Source organism: Cupressus sempervirens, chromosome 5, assembly GCF_028749045.1.
Source record: "Cupressus sempervirens isolate cs-2001-9-10 chromosome 5, ASM2874904v1, whole genome shotgun sequence".
Classification (NCBI taxonomy): domain Eukaryota; kingdom Viridiplantae; phylum Streptophyta; class Pinopsida; order Cupressales; family Cupressaceae; genus Cupressus; species Cupressus sempervirens.
The window spans coordinates 631,162,827-631,180,982 of record NC_143122.1 but is presented as its reverse complement, the minus strand read 5'-3'; the positions used below and the strand labels follow the sequence as shown (position 1 = coordinate 631,180,982).

The following is an 18,156-nucleotide window of genomic DNA, read 5'->3' as shown; positions in this document are numbered from 1 at the left end:
ACTCAAATTTCATGACGAAGGATGAGCTGAAGAGTCAATTCACCAAGTCCACCAGTGAGATTCAAAGAGAAGTTCAAACCTTAAGGAAATGCTCGGAAGATCCAAATCTGAATGTTCAAACCACAAGGGCATTATTGTTGAGATTGAAGAGGAAAGTGTCAATTCTTGGGCGATCCCAATGGGAAGGAAGAAGAGACAGAAAGCCACTGCACTCCTCTTTTAATGTACAAATAAATATTGCATCATATGGCTATGGCTTTGGAAGTCCACTGAGGGTTTGTACATGGCTGTGCAAGGTCAAATTGGTCTTTGAATTGCAAACAATTAAAAAGCAAATGATAAGCTAAATTGGGTCCTGCTCCATTTGGACAATGGTGCACATACATGGGAAGGAGAAGAATTTTACAAACCTCAATTTGAGTTTGTCATTTTTGTTCATGCTTTGACTCAAATGGAAACTTGTAACTAGGGCTTACACATCTGTTTCAAAAAGATATGTCTATGGAAAATACACAGAAAAATTATAAGTTTGAGCTCCAAGGCCAAGCTTTCTTTGAAAATGGTGCAAAAGATCCTTATTATGAATCTAAAAGTAAACCTCCAAACAAAACTAAAACTATTTGGTCCTAACTCAGCAAAAAGAGCTAATTGTAGGCAAAGCTGTAGAAAAACATTTTGAAACCCTAGAGAATGATTTATTAAAAGAGGGAACTACTATGAAGCCTTTTTCATTTGATAAGATGAGTAGGGAAGGGCAATATGGCTCTTGCCGTTTTAACTACCCTAACCCTCAATTGAACATTATTCTTATTGCCTTGGCCCCTTTTCTGCAAACCCTTGTTATAAATGTCCTAAAATATTTAGTCGTTCCCACGATACATAAGATCTTTACATGGCTGAACCCCAAATGTTCCACATAGAATAAATGGGCAAATTATGTAAAGTGAAATAATCCCCAACAAAATATTTGCAACCACCATCAAATCTAGAAATGCCACTTTTCATTAGCTCCAAAAACATCCATTTTTTCACTACATATCAGCACCCAAAACTGAGAAATTGATAACCAAATCAAATCAAAAACCTCACCAAACTAAATATTCAAGTAAATACAGTAGTTAACAGTATATATGTATGCCCTATAGCTGCTGTATATACAATAAAATAATCATCTTTTATGACCAATAAAAATCTGCATACAAATCTATCAATATTACTACACCCAAATTCACCAAAAAGCTCCAAATGATTAAAAATGATGCCTAGACCATATTATTCAGTTTTTCAAGTGAAAGTATACTTAAAAAAATACTGTTCTATGGCCTCAACCTGATATGTAAATTAAAATTTTGAGATTTTATTAAGAACAGAAAATTGCATACAAAACTATCATTTGATTTCCTCAGGAGGCATAAAAATGACCAAATGAGGAAACTAGCTTGTATTATTTGACTTTCCTATCAAGTATAGCAGAATGATAGAGCCTACGTGGCAGAAAGAACAGCTAGAACAAATTTGGAAATTATATAATGGAATCTGATCATGAAACACACATTTAGATCCTGCATACATACCCCAAATAAAAGGAACCACACCAACCAACACACAACCATCTGAATCAGATGTATATTCTTTGGAGCCCTATTAAACGTCAATAAATGTTGCTTTAACAGAAACTAGAAGGATGAACAACTCAAATAACAAAATGCTACACAAATTGCTCTAAATTCAAAAAATAGACAACCTAGTCATGCTAAAATCTTGCAGCTACATGAAGCTTCAACGTAGTCCTTGTATGAGATCATCCTCATGTACCCAAAAGGTTCGATCCTAAGATACCTGTAACGGATGGGTTATCATTGAAATGTCCCCACTAGCTAGGACAAAGAATACCTGCAAAACAAACGTAAGAATTTATACTAACTTCACTATTCTACCCTCTATCCTATAACCCCAACCTTAAAGACATCTCCACATCAAGATTACTAACCCTCCTGAGGACCTCCAGGTCTTGAATGATATAATATCAATTCTAGCACCATTCTCAGTTACTTCTCCGTCTTCTATGGAGTGCTCCCTCTAAGGTCGTTCCTGGTAGAGATATCCTCTATCCAAGGCCCTTATCACATATGCATATGTTACCTTCAATGCAATATCCCGGCCTTAACAATTATATCACCCTCACTCGTGTGGGTCCAATGGAGACTTAAACTCACATACCAACTTACATGAGGTGATGCCATATTAAGATCACTCTCTTCCCTCAAAAGGGACTCTCTTGATCTCCTTTAGCCATTAAGCCATGTAGACTATTCATTTAGAATTTCACCTTTATATATACATGAATACATTTCCATAAGCATAATTTATGAAAAATAAATAAATTCATAATTACATATAATTCATAAATTCCCTACATACCTTTCTTACCTTCCTTGTGCTTGCCCCATGCAGGTCTATCCTTGATAGATCTCGCAAAGAACTCTTCTATATCAATTCATACCTTAATCTCTAGATACATCTTAGTCTTTACTACTAGCCACCAAAGTGAGAATTTGAATTATTTGTTTTCCTTATCACTTAGTTGATTCCTTCATTCTTATACTTGGCTATCGGATGAAGTAATTTTGTGCCTCTGTACTTTTTAAAGCAACGAACTTTTTTGGTACTTTATTTGCTTATGGGAAGTAAGTCTCTTATTATTTAATGAATTTATTCTCGCCATTGTATCTCCTCCTTTTTACGTAGGATGGCACTTATATCTATATTCGTATTTATATCATCATGAAGCAAGTTACTGTTCAATCTCTATTACCTTACACTCCTTCCATGATTTGTATCGAATCTGAAAAGTATTTGGTTTTTACCATATGTTATACATAGTTGATGGAAATCTGCATGAACTCCTTCATAATGCCCAATGGCTTTGTAACAATTTCAGTATGACCCACTTAGGTTGGTCAAACTCCATGTCAAATTGCTCGTTAATAATATTTTTTTGTTTTTATCTATCCTTAGTCTACCTTCCTCATCTTCTTTGCCCGTTCCACATGTTTTACTGGTCCCATAATGAATCTGTCTTAACATATTAATTTCACTTTATATTCCAGTCCCCCTCTCCTATCTCCATGTCAACCTTTTAAGTACCCTCCATGGCCCATTGAGCGGCATGTCTTACCATGCCCACTCGTGGTGGCTTTTTCCATATTTCACATGCCTTTCTATTATGGTTGCATGGATTTGCTTAAGCACTTAATATATCAAGTTTCTGACAATAACATGATGATGATAATAAAATAATTATCAATGTATATTATGGACCTTAGAAATTGAATTAGTCCTAAGTTAATTACAGTATGTGCTCCAATTACAATTCGGTGGTGTTTGATTTAACACATGTTTAGATCATTATGGGGATCAACTTCCTAGTCGATTTAATCACCAAATTTATGACCTTAACCAAAATATAGTATTAATATTGAATGCTTATTATTTATCATTTAACATTATTCAAGTAATAATCTTAAAATTGAATAACATTGATATTAAAATATATTGGTCTAATGTTGCTAACACTGATATGGAATAACATTAATGTATCATCCTAATGTTTTAATATTGTTTGTCTTTGTAAGGTTTTCATCTTAACCTTTCTTTGTCTCAGTATCTTAATTATGCTTATATCATAGCATATTGTTTGAGATTAATTTATAGATGGATTATATATAGGATGTTTTGAAGAAGGTTGAAATGCTCAATCCTTAGCAATATGGCCTTATATGGTCTACGCTTAGTTGGTAAGGGTGGATATTCTTTGGATAGGTCCCTCTCGGTTTCATTGTACATGTTTATCGGTTTCATTGTACATGTTTATTAATGTTGGTGTTTACCTTTTCATGTACTTTTCTTTGTATAAGTAAATTTGTCTCATGATCGCCAACCTTGTAGAGATTGTTGTTATAATGTAAATCTTGTGTTACATAGAAGCATTTCTCATATAGATTCCTTATGTTTATTTTAAGGATAACAGATTTGATATAGTTCTATTGTACACCTATAATCTACTCATCATATATACATTTATCAATGTTTAATTGTCATCATAATTAATTACCCTTGTTATCATCCAATCTCTTTTACTTTAGTATTGGATTGAGAATTAATATAATATTAAAAATTAATTTTTACAAAGAATGCTTTGATATCATTTTTTACCATAATAATAATTTAATATTTAAATTTAGATATTAAAATATTTTTATCTTTTATTATTATTCATTATTAAATAATTATCTGGATAGAGACCTTTATCTTTATGTTTTTTTTATAGGGATCTGATTGTCGTCAGTAAATATTGAGTAGCCGATGGGTTGATGTCATCGGTAATTGTTATGTAGCTGATGGGCCCCTTCAAGAAAGTTCTTGTTATCACCAATCTGCAATGCATTTTCTTCCACAGAAGAGTATCGGTTGAACACAAGTGCCCAAACAAATTAAGCTTTTTGTGTGATAAAATGGGATGCCTAAATTGAGTAACTACCTCCAACAAATAAAGGCCCAATTCAAATGCCTCCCTTTGGTGGGAAATGAACAAAATAATACTGTGATACCGAGTTTGCATCTTGAGGCCTCGAACTAGTTTGGATATGCACTAGGTTCAAGTGCGTCTATGAATGTGTGCTGGGTGCACACCCAGTACTATAGGTGTGTCTAGATTTCCACACTTGCAAACCCAAGCGCACTCGATGCAGACTTGGATGCACCTGACTGGACTCATGGCCCAAACTAAATAAAGTGGGTTCAAACTTTATTAAAATATATATATATATATATATATATATATATATATATATATATATATATATATATATATATATATATATATATATTGTATTCATAACCTAAAATGCCCTAATTCACAGGCCTTGAAACACACTTCCATTTTATTTTTACCTCTCATTTTTTTTTCCAACTTGGCAGTTTGAAGTGAAATGATTGTATTTGAAGGATATTGACTATGGAGTGTCAAATAGCTTCCACAAAGCAAATTTAAGTGTTATAGATTTCTACAAGTTTTTGATGGATTTTTTCAAGTTTGTGAAAAAAAAATTCAAGTATCTTTTTTTTATAGATTGCAACAATGAGTAGTCAAAGCTCAATGGGTGGGGAGGGAAGTCAGAAATTCAAAATTGATAAAAGGACTCCTTTATAGAGACATATAACAAGAATTTAACAACTTCCTAGAGGTGGGGGGTTTATTTGGAAGTGCAATTTTTGCAATGCACAATATAATAGCTCCTATTACCGAGTGAAACTTCATATTTTGGGCCCTAGGGATAAAGGGATTAATATATATGAGGGCCTAGGTTGAATAAGAAGGGGTTTTCTATAGGACAAATGGTAGCACTATCAAGAAGATGTTGACAAATTGGTTGCAAAAGGAAAACAAAGTGGTTACAGCTCCACAATGACATCACCCTCTCGACCAATTACAACCTCCATTCATCCCTTCTTGCCTATGCCGTCTACGGGGGATGGAGATGAAGCACCATGAATCTCCACTAGCAACAGAGGTTCATTATAGAGGACATTTTTAAATGAGACAAGAAATATTGCTGATGAAAAAACTACGCATTCCCTCTATGCGAATGGTCTTCTATTCAACTTGGTGAGATTGCCATATTGGAGGGAGATGGTGTCAAAAATAAATAATGCACCTCCAGGTTTCACAGGTCCTTGATATGAAAAGGTGTATAATACCTTATTTCAAAAAGAGAGAAAATTTGTAGAGGGTCGACTAAAACCAATTAAGAAACTTTGTCAATACCATTCATTGATCAATGTTATTGTAGTGTCCCCCAAGGAGGCAATGTTTTCTAGGGAAGCTAACTTGAAGAGGGAGTGAAAGATGCAAAGTTTGTTTCTAGGGTTCTCATTGAATCCATAGAGACTATGGGTCATGATAATGTTATCCAAGACTCAAATAAATACGAACAATGCAATGCATACTGACATTCGTGTGTAGAGGTTTATACTGTCGCATATGACTTAATGTAAAAAGACATTGAAGTTGTTTTGTTTTGGGAAAAGGTAACCAAAGTAGTGCTAAAGCATGGAAGCAACTATCAGTCTATTTACACTCTGCCAAAACAAGGCTTTTTTGGCCCTATTAAATTGCAGAGCTTCAAAAGAATGCAGAAATGTAAACGTGAGGATGTGGTTGTAGTTGTATGGGATTTGTTGGGTCAACATTTCATGGAAGCGAAACATTGCTTCCAACTGAATATGGATATTGTCTCTCTTGTTTTGGCATGGGATCTAGAGCTTGTAGAGAATATGAACAACACTAAATGGGTGATGAGGTTACTAGTAGAGGAAGATATGTTGATTAGGCTCAACTTGGCCTTTATATGGGCAATACCCAGTGTAGGATTCGATCTCTGAGGGAATTGAAGACCTAGAAGTAACGAGAGAGGAGGGTATTGTGCCTTTTGTGTGCTGGCCCAGGCAACTAGATAAGGATGAATACCATTGCATGGGAGAAGTTGAAGCTATCCCTTCGTCAAGCAGAGTTTGAGGCAAATTTGGATGAGGTAGTGGTGCACAACCAACCAAGAGCTCCAAAATAGCACCAATCAAAGCGAGCTACTCGTATAAAGAAGACGAATACTACAGAGGTTGATGGTTAAAGTGGCTTTTTTTTTGTCTTTTGATGGCCTTGGCAATATCATTTGAATTTGCAAGGCAAAGTAATGTCTGGTGTAATGGTTTTTTGTAGTATGTTAACGGACACATAGTGCAGTATAATGCCTTCAAAACTTTGCTTTTTGTAATCTTGTGGTTATGGGAATGGGGCTCTCTATATGGATATATAATGGCTATGTAATGAAGCGCTTATGGGCAGTAGGAGTCTTTCAGTTTTTTGCTTAGGTGGAGTAGGAATAGCAACGTAAGGGTCTTATGTAATTTATGGATATATTCATGTGGAGACAGCAAAAACAGCATGTATTTTAATTTTATCTTTAATATCAATAAAAATTAGGGGGAGTAGGAATAACAATGTAAGGGTTTTATGTAATTGATGGATATACTCATATGGAGACAGCAGAAACAGCATGTATTTATCTTTAATATCAATAAAAATCAATATAATCACCAACCAAAAAAAAAACATGTCCTTAGGTTACTGAGCCCCGGTTTGCATCTCACACAATTGTTCTGAAATGACTTGTGAAGGTAAAAGAAGCATTGGGTCAGATGGTTATTAGCAACCAATAGGGTATCTAGAAGCAATCAAATTCAAAGAGAGCCCAAAAGGTGAAGGCATTGATCTTGGATGATGATTGGTGGTTTGTGTGGAATATGTATTAGAATTCACCGAGCCTATCCTATATACACTTCGATTTGTTGATACAAATGAACCATGCTTGGGGGATGTCTATGGTAGCATGGGCACAATGTTTGAGAAAATAAAATTGGTAATAAGAAGGGGAGAGAATGTTCTTGAAGACACCTTTTACAAAAGGGTGGAAACCATTGTTCTACATCGTGGAAACAAGATGACCACACCATTGCACCTCCTTGCATATGCTCTAACTCTCGGGTACTATAGCTCACAAGTACTTGTTATCCTAGGCAGTGTGCCACCATATAGAGATTCTGAAGTTGCTTATGGGTACAAGAGGGCATTTAGTAGACTCTTTCATGATCCAAAGGTGGAGTCAAGTGCTAGGAAAGAATTTGGATTGGTTGTCTCAAGAAAAAACGTTTCCTCTTGTGTTATCAATAACCAATGCAAAATGGATGCTATTACATGGTGGTACCTCCATGGTCAAGATTATATGTTGTAGCTCCAACCTATTGCAATCAAGAACCTCTCACAAGTGCCACTTGTATTGTAGAACTTAACACCTAACATTCTTGAATTTATCTTGTATTTTTTTATTTTGTTGGTCTCTCTCCATGTTGCAAGCTCTTCTACTACTAAGCGGAATCGAAGTACATACTCTTTTATCCACCCAATAAAGTGTATCCAGTTGGCTGCAAAAAAGATGAAGACTTGGTGTATATTCATACCAATTTATGCCTTTTGTCATGTAATGATCCCCAATACAAGAAGGGGGCAAAAAAGCTTTGAGTGATAGCACCCGAGTCTGCTGACTTGGATGCAACCATTCATGATCTCGCTAGAGCCACTATGGTTGATTTGGATGATAGTGATGACAAACCACAAGGTACATCTAGTGCTAGTGGAAACACTCTGAGTTCTAATGCTGATGATGATCTACTTGCAGCCGTTGAAAATCCCATAAATGATTTTTTTAATAATGCCTATGATGATTAATGAACATTGAACATTGAATCATATTTCATGAACTACATTGTCATTTTGTAATTCACTAATTCAATGTGATGATTTTCATTAGAATTTTAATGTTTATCTTTGGCATTTGGCATTGACTAATGATCAAGCATCATACCATGAAATGATTCAGTTCTACAATTTTGTATGTTTCTCTTATTATTTTGTATATATAATGCATATATATAGACCATCATACCCAACCCCCTAAAAAGAATCGCGTACCCATATATCGGGTTCTCATAGTTGCACCTGTCCCCTAACCCAAATTGGTAACTTAAATTAGATTAAATTAAATAGAATTCAATGCCACAACTACTAGCTACAAATACTCCATAACTCCCAACTACAACCTGTCATATATGTATAGAATTTGCTAGATTTAAGTCTCAATGATAACCTACCATGAAATAGAATCTTGATTATTATAAATGTAGAAGATAATAATACCTTGAAAACTACTGAAAGATCTCTTCTGCTGATCTGCTGTAATTTTATTATTTTTAATTTTGTTTTTCCTATTTATTAAAATTTTCTTGCAGAGCTAGACAGAAGTTGCAGAAGGGTTCGATTGTTTTATATTTTTTATGATTTTTCAATAAGTTATAATAGAAGTACAATAACATGAACTAGTTCTGAGAATGTATTCCAAATACATTTAAAGCAAAGTCGCTTCAAGCAGATTTTTTTGAATATGCACCTAATATGTAACCAGATGAAGATTTACAATAATATCTAGATGATTACAACCAAGAATAAAGCCAACCTGAAGGCATGAAAGTGAAATATGAGCCCAGAAGGAAGCTACGGCCAAAATCTAGCTCTCAAATGCTATATGTGGAAAAGTAGATGGCTGTCAGGCGCGGCCGTACAGCTGCAAAGTACCCACACGTGGGTAAAATACCCGAACCCTAGTTAAAACTCTGACTCAGTATTGTGTTCCCCAAAAGAAACAATGCACAATCTCCAAGATGCTTCTGACTACAAGAATCCAGACCACTGTTTTAGGGGCTACGTCCCAAACAGGCAAAGCAAGTGGGTTTGGCGTCCCAAATGCTGAAAGCTCAATTAGAACCCAAAACACAAATCCAAGATGTAATATATCAATAATGCCTCTGAACTTTGTCTTTTACCTCCTTATAACCCACCAAACTTAGCTCGAACCCTAAAAGTGTCTCCATGTGGCATTGGGTTATAAAATAATATATTTCTCATTTTTAAAGTGGTCAAGTATCCAGAAAATAACCTTTTTCCCAATAGAAAGAAATCTGTTCACCGAATTGCTCTGAGTCAAAAGAAAAATATTTAGAAAAGTTCAAGACCTTTCCAACGAGCTATTACACCAAGGGATATTCACCCAGATGGGGCCAAAAAACCCCTTATTACTCCAAAATGGCTATAACTTAGCCTTATTTAAATTATTAAAATGCTAACTTAGGAGAATATTTAAATATATTAAATATTTCCCAAATAGCGAACTGATAGCCAAAACACCTCTATAAGGTGAAACTGAACTCGTCACCACCTGTGACTAATGCCGGATAATATGAAATAACTGACAGTCTCATCCCTCAAAATTAGGGATACTCCTAAAAAATAGGAATGTCTCTGAATCTCCTGAAACTGAAACCATAGAATGATCTCGTAGAGACTCAAGACTATAACCCATCTCCACCTCCTAAAATGTAGGAAACTCCTACAATTAAGGAACTGCTCTCAACTGCCCTCCTACTGTCTGAAACTACAAATCCTAACACTGTATACCCTAACTGAGTCTCTAAACACCACTGCCAACCTACGAGACTCTAATGATAGGCCAACTCTATCGTCTCTAATGTCCACTCTAGAAAGGGGACATAACAATCCTCCCTTCCCGGAGATTGCTTGTCCACAAGCAATGAACAAACTCCTATTGCGCCACTCTGATATACACTCTTGGGTGTGTGATATGAAGCAACACATCAAGGATCGCCCAATCAAATGCACTGCATAGGAAAATACCAGGATCCCACACTGGATGAGAGTGTTCCCACAACCAAGGTGGTAACATACTAGAATCCCTGTGAGACAAGGCGTCAAACAAAACAACACCCAGATTCCAACACCATCTGAACTAGCACCCATCCATCAGGTATAAACAGGGATAACTGGAAACCTCTATCATGCCATATCTCTCTGCAACCACTGTGATACCACCACGAAAGTAATAATCGTCCAAAGCATCATGTCTGCTAATACCCACATCATCCTGTAACCATGATCCCGGATGAAGCTTTTGTGATATAGATGTGATAGCCCATGTCGAAAACTACTTGACATAATGCTGGATCGTTTGCTGGTCCCACCAACCAATCCTCCCAAACTGCTGAGTCAAGTGCCTACAGTCAACAACTCTATCCTCTGAAGATGGGAGCGCACTATCGCAACACTGATAGTATAAGTCCTGCTTCAATATCCCCATAGCCTTATGAAGAGCATGGAAATCTGCCATGGAAAATCCTCCACTATCCTTCTCATCAGTCATGAGAGCACTCCAACTGAGTGTAGGTAACATCTATCGAGTGACATCAAACTGCTCAACCACTATATCTACCCTCTTGTCATCAACCCTGAGTTGTCTAATCAAGCGATGAGGAGTTTGAAAATGATAGTTCTCAGGCATGTATACTACCTCTAAATCTGCGCTATGGTAGAATACTGTGTCGGAGTCATGTACATCGCTGTAAGGAGTATCCAGTATGCATTCACTAATGCATGTATCCTCATTTATAATACTGCAACTTTGTACCTCTGAGACCACCTCCTCTGTTAATGATGAAACTACTGTCACCACACTATGCTCGCCATGTGTCTGCACATACAACCGAATCACGATCTTGGGATTCAGTGTCACTATGAGTACACACTACTCTGATTTCTAGAGTATGGTCTAAGAAATCAGACTCATCATGTCATGAAGTCTCATCACCCAATGCCTCTGAAATACCTATGTCCGGATTACTCTCTTGTGCAAACTCACCAAAATAATCCTGACCCTCTGTATTACTTGTTCCATCCAAATCAATGCTGGCCTATTCTTTCGTTGGAAGAAATAAAGATATAACGGATGATTCCCTTTGTTTCCTTGCATCATCTATCTGATTATGGCATTCTTTGACTCTTTGGAGACGTCTTGCTTGGGCAGCAAGTATCTTTGCTTGCATAGCTCTATCTAACCAATATTTATTCAACCTTTGACAATGTTTTATATCATCTACCCCAAAGTACACAAAATCAGGCTTATGATGACTTGTACCATTCCCATCATCATGTCCCATGCTTGCACCATGTGTACCCTCAAATATAGAATACAAATCATTGTTCTCTTCTTGACCACAGGATGCCACATCTTGAGGTAACGAAGTTGTGTCACTGCTGTTATGAACTTCATAATAATTATGATGTGTTCTAGTTATATTTTTGACCCCTTTAAGTGTATTATCATAGAAAGCCTCATGGCCACCACTTGCATACGGGCCTTCATGACTATTCCCAAGTGAAAGAGTTACCATATTACAAAAAGGAAGGTGTAAGCTATTGCTGCCCCAAATTAGAGTTGTGGGAACCTCCTCCATACTTCAATTCCAATCATCAAACAACACCCTGTCTTGATTCTTCACATGCTTAGATAGAAGCGGCTCAAAGAAGTCTTCAACTTGGCTTCTATGAGATTCAAAATCAGACTACCTACATGCTAAACTTGTCATCCCATTCTTAAGTTGAATACCATCATCAACATCATTACCTCCATTTGAAATAAATGTCACCTCATGATTTGAACTGCTGTTGCAAATTTCAAAATAGGCCTCACACCTTGGTATCACATTTCCAACATCTCTAATGGTTTGTCCCCTGATTGTTTAATCTCTTCCAATTTGTGACCAATGGCTTCTTTATTATCATTTAATATTTCTTTCTCTTTTTTCTGCTGAAAGGAGCTTGTAGATACCTAGTTATCATCTGCTTCAGGTACACCCATAAATTCTGTAAAGGAAAAGAGGTTGCATATCTTCTTAGGAAGAGAACAATACTGATGGTAGCTGCTCATAACTGCAACATTGAATGTCTTGGCAAGAGGCATCTTACTTGTGCTTGTTAACTAAGATGAAACCTTAGAGCACCCATTTTTATTTTTAGCCATGGTATTGGCCTGTAACTGAACTAATTTCTTTTCCAACAGGCTAGCAGGTTCTAGGCTCTGATACCACTAAAAGATCCCTGATGGATCTCTACTGCTAATCTGCTGTAATTTTATTATTTTTAATTTTGTTTTCCCTGTTTATTAAAATTTTCTTGGAGAGTTAGACAGAAGTTGTAAAAGGGTTCAATTGTTTTATATTTTTGATGATTTTTCAATAAGTAATAACAAAAAGAAGGGTTTGATTGTTTTATATTTTTGATGATTTTTCAATAAGTAATAACAAAAGTACAATAACATGAACCAGTTCTAAGAATGTATTCCAAATACATTTAAAGCAAAGTCGCTTCAAGCAGATTTTTTTGAATATACACCTAATATGTAACCAGATGAAGATTTACAATACTATCTAGATGATTACAACCAAGAATAAAGCCAACCTGAAGGCGTGAAAGTGAAATATGAGCCCAGAAGGAAGCTATGGCCAAAATCCAGCTCTTAAATGTTGTACATGGAAAAGTAGATGGCTGCTAGGCGCGGTTGTACAGCTGCAAAGTGCCCACACGTGGGTAAAATACCCAAACCCCAGTTAAAACTCTGACTCAGTACTGCGTTCCCCAGAAGAAACAATGCACAATCTCCAAGATGCCTCTAACTACAAGAATCTAGACCACAGTATTGGCGGCTACGTCCCAAACAGGCAAAGCAAGTGGGTTTGGCGTCCCAAATGCTGAAAGCTTAATCAGAGCCCAAAACTCAAATCCAAGATGTAATATATCCATAATGCCTCTGAACTTTGTCTTTTACCTCCTTATAACCCACCAAACTTAGCTCGAACCCTAAAAGTGTCTCCATGTGGCGTTGGGTTATAAAATAATATATTTCTCATTTTTAAAGTGGTCAAGTATCCAGAAAATGACCTTTTTCCCAATAGAAAGAAATCTGTTCACCGAATTGCTCTGAGTCAAAAGAGAAATATTTAGAAAAGTTCAAGACTTTTCCAACAAGCTATTACACCAAGGGATATTCACCCAAATGAGGCCAAAAAACCCCTTATTACTCCAAAATGGCTATAACTTAGACTTATTTAAATTATTAAAATGCTAACTTAGGAGAATATTTAAATATATTAAAATATTTCCCAAATAGCGAACTGATAGCCAAAACACCTCTACAAGGTGAAACTGAACTCGTCACCTCCTGTGACTGATGCTTGATAATCTGAAATAACTGACAGTCTCATCACTCTAAATTAGGGATACTCCTAAAAAATAGGAATGTCTCTGAATCTCCCAAAACTGAAACCATAGAATGATCTTGTAGAGACTCGAAACTATAACCCATCTCCACCTCCAAAAATGTAGGAAACTCCTCCTACAATTAAGGAACTGCTGTCAACTGCCCTCCTACTGTCTGAAACTCCAGATCCGAACACTGTATACCCTGACTGAGTCTCTAAACACCACTGCCAGCCTACAAGACTCTAATGATAGGCCAACTCTATCGTCTCTTATGTCCACTCTAGAAAGGGGACATGACAAATACTAACACTTCAAATATTAGAGCTATAATAATAGATTAAATATTTAAAAATGAATTGACCCTCTATGTCAACACCTCTTAAAATTTTCCAATAGGAAAGGAAAGGTCCTACAACATGTGCGTTGATTGCATAGCACCCGACCAAATCACTATTAGAAACAAATTTACAATGCTCAAAGGCAACGAAACTTTATATTTCTCAAAGATTGACCGTCACTCTGATTATTGTGAAATCCCAATCTGACTCCAAGTTCAAGAGAAGATTTTGAGACTCAAGAGGGTTGCAACCATTTCAAAATCATGCCTTTTGGCATTTGTATTGTTCTTTCTACAATCCAAGCAGTGATGAACAAGGTCCCTAGATGATTCATTCAAGTTTGTATACTTGTAATTTTGTACTAGAATTTTCTATTATATTCTCCTTCACAATTCACAAGCTTTATTCTAAAGAAAGGCTTTGTGAAATAGAAAGAAAAGAATGTTATAAGAATAATTACAATCTTTTTCTGAATAATAACAGTTCTTAGTTTTTTGTTAGAAGATTTGAGCCGGTGCATATGGTTCCCATCAATAAAAAAATTAATTTTATATTTATACAAAATTATAAAATGAAATAATCAGTTTCTATATACAAAATTGAGAACTGCGCTACAAAATTTACAAGACTTCCCACTTCAAAATATTCCTATAAAATTTCAACAGCATACACTAAATTTTAAAAAATACTAAGAGAGCTAACCCTAACCTGAAAGCCCAAATTATGAGCATGTACCCAAGAACCTCGCAACATCCAAGCTTTTTTGGGATTGGCAAGCTTCTAGAAAAGGTGCAGAACTTCCCTTCAATGGCATGCCCTTTGAGTTAATCACCCCTGATTTTTTAGAACCCTTCATCATTGATTCTGATCTTTGAATTAGAGTTTGGTGAAGTGCTTCAACCAGATAGACAATTCATTGTTTCCCAAAGCAAGAAGTTGAATGACACAAAGATATTCGAGTTTGCTAACAGTAAGAGATGATATTGACTATCTTACATCTATAGATAACTGTCAAAAGTTTCTCCTGGAATAAGTTTTTCATCACAACAAACCAAAATAATTTGTCGTGCTAAACTTGGAGAGGAACAACAAAAGTGGATGGACTGGATACTAGCATATTACTTAGATAGGAAGGACAATGTTTTAGGTGATGCTTCGTTCTGTCGAGATGAGAGCTGTATCTATAAAGCCATCTGCCTTACCCAAACTGCTTGGTTGACAAAACTTCTTCATATCCACGCCAACGCCACTACTAGAGCTTAGATCAAACTTCACTCAAGACACTACAAACCAACAGGAGAAGGTTGGTTTGTTCAGCAGAACCTTATATTCTTCAGAGATAGTTTAAAATACACCTGAGAGCTGAATCGCCTCTTATTGAGAACGTAAGTGAGCATAGGCATGTGATTTTCAGAAAACCTACAGGAGTATAACTATTAAATTCTGCTAGCAGTATATGAAGTTGGACATTCTCCAATTTGTATATGATTACGATGCATGTTACCACAATAAAGTGGAAAGCATGCGATCTCATAGACTGCTTAAGCCAAATCCTGTCACCAATTAAATATGGGATAGTGTCTCAATGGATTTAATCTCAGGTCTATCACAATTGAAAATACAGGTGAAATATGTATTGTCGCAGATCAATTGACAAAGTACATTGATTTCATTTTTGTGAATAAATATGTCTTCACTGAGTTGAAATTTTCCAAAGTATATTTTGAGCGTATTCTAAATTGCTTGTAATCCCATTAAGCGCCATTTCTCACACCGTGGTTGAATCGTTAAGAACAGTTTTAGCGATAAGTCTTCTGGTTTCTACAGATAACATTCAATGTAACACGTACCCTGCCATCCCCAAACAGAAATGTGCAACAACGAAAGTCACCAAATATTCGGAGGAATACCTCGGGATGTACTCAAGAGACAAACAGAAGAAATGGGTAGAATGCTAGTAGCAAAGTTAAGGTGAAATAATGCAATGACCGATTATGGAGCTACTAATAGGAAAAACTTCATAAGCAATCACAGAATTAAAGTAAAATCAAGTATAGCGAATTAATTAAATGAATCAAAGGTAACACACATAAATGCCATGGTGGTAATTATTCTGACTGGAGGAACAAAGACCATATTGGCTGGAATCCGGATTTTAGGCCCCTTCCATAGAGATCCATGTAACTAAAGAGAGCCAAAAGGATATGGGAGTGCATGTAAAAACAACTAGCCACGAAATAAAAGAAAGCACCATTCTTACACGCACAAATACAGTTTGAAAGTATAAAATGTATGGGAGTGCATCTAAAAAATAACTAGCCAAGAAATAAAAGGAAGTAACATAAATACATACATAAATATTGAAAGTATAATGTGTATGAGAGCGCATCTAAAAACAACTAATCGGGAAACAAATAAACTTACTCCATTCGTACATACACAAATACAGACTGAAAGAATAGACCAACTGCATACCTATGTTAGGAAGAAAAATTGAAAAGGGCACCCAAATTATTCGAATGCTACTCCCAGTTCGACGAAGCAAACATAGATCGTTTCACTCTCAATCCACTGCCCCCGGCCCTCAGTGAATTCCAAGAGGGCAGCAGTGTGAATATTCTTTCTGACTGGTTATTTTAATCTAATCATTTGCCGGTGATATTATATATGCAAAAGCCAATGGTTACTTTCTCGCGTTCGCATCCAAATCGATATAGTAAAAAAAATTTCCAATTCGAGAGGATAGACACTAAGGCACTGACTATGCAGGAATCAAAATGTACTTTTATTATTATTATTAGTTAATTATAAATTTATATATGAATGTTAATTTGTTCTTTTCCAATTCGAGAGGATATACAAGTAAGGCACTTTTATGCAGAATCAAAATGTACTTTTATTAATTAATGATAAATTTATAAATGAATGTTAATTTGTTAAAAAATATAAATAAATTGGTTATTCAAGTGCATTTTGGCCTCTCCATAGCCAAAACCTCTTGGGTAATCCGAAGACTTGAGTGTCTCTTTTCAATATTCTTTCGCAAGGCAAATGGCAATCCAAACAATGAATGGGACATTAAAGGCCCTTATTTGTTGGCAGGAAGAGGAATCAAGGGTCATGAATGTCAGAGTGTAGCATTTTCCCGTGGCCACTTTTCTAATCACTCTCAGAGTGCTTTAGACTGAAGCACTCTACTATAGATCAGTGCATCACTCTCAAATATTTGATAGAGAAAATTTGGGACACTCAAGGGGTCGAGGCTTTCTGTTGTTTCGTGGACTTTAAAAAAGCATTCAACACAGTGTCACATAACAAACTTTGGGACAAAATGGAAGAGCTAGAAATTCCTAAAGAACTTAGGTCTGTTGTTCACAGATTATATGAGCAGGTCAAAGCTAAAATCAAAACGATGGAAGGGCTATTTGAAGATTTTGGCAACAACATTGAGGTTAAACAAGGGTGCCCACTATCTCCAACATTATTCGAGCTCTATATCGACAAGTTAGAAGAATGGATAAGCAAGACAAATGGTGAGGGGGTATAGCTGGCTCACTTCGTGAGAAGATTACTCTTATATTTAGATGATCTCATCATACTTGCTAGAATGGCTAAAGGTTTGAAAGAACGCCTGAAAGCTCTAGAAAATTTTTGCCATGAGGTGGGAATGCAAGTGAACACTAAAAAAACCAAAGTTATGATCTTCTCGCTGAAAAAGAATAGGGGTATACAGGACGAGTTCTTGTTTGAGGGTAAACCTCTTGAGATTATGGAGGAGTATAAATACTTGGGCATAGATTTTCATAACAAACTCAATTGGGATACATGTAGATCAAAAAGGATTCAAGGGGGTTGGAAGGCATTATATTATCTACAAAACAGGTGTAGGAACACGGATTTATGGGACTAAACAACCATGAAAACTCTTTTTGGTCTACTAGTCACTCTGGTTATCCTATACAAATGTGAAATACGGATGTGAAGTTTGGGGTGGCAGTATGTCCGAGCAGAAATGGTGTCAAGTAGAAAGATTTAAAA

At 36.0% G+C, this 18,156-nt stretch overlaps 1 protein-coding gene across 1 annotated transcript in view; it reads right to left on the bottom strand.

The window, feature by feature from the left end:
• Positions 1 to 16,756, bottom strand: part of EMB1873 (porphyromonas-type peptidyl-arginine deiminase family protein) — a 74,249-nt gene extending 57,493 nt beyond the window's left edge. Inside the window, exon 1 of the mRNA XM_089832135.1 lies at positions 16,594 to 16,756. The gene's annotated coding sequence lies outside the window, so the exon portion shown is untranslated. The remainder of the gene's footprint in view (positions 1 to 16,593) is intronic.
• Between the last annotated feature and the right edge of the window lie 1,400 nt (positions 16,757 to 18,156).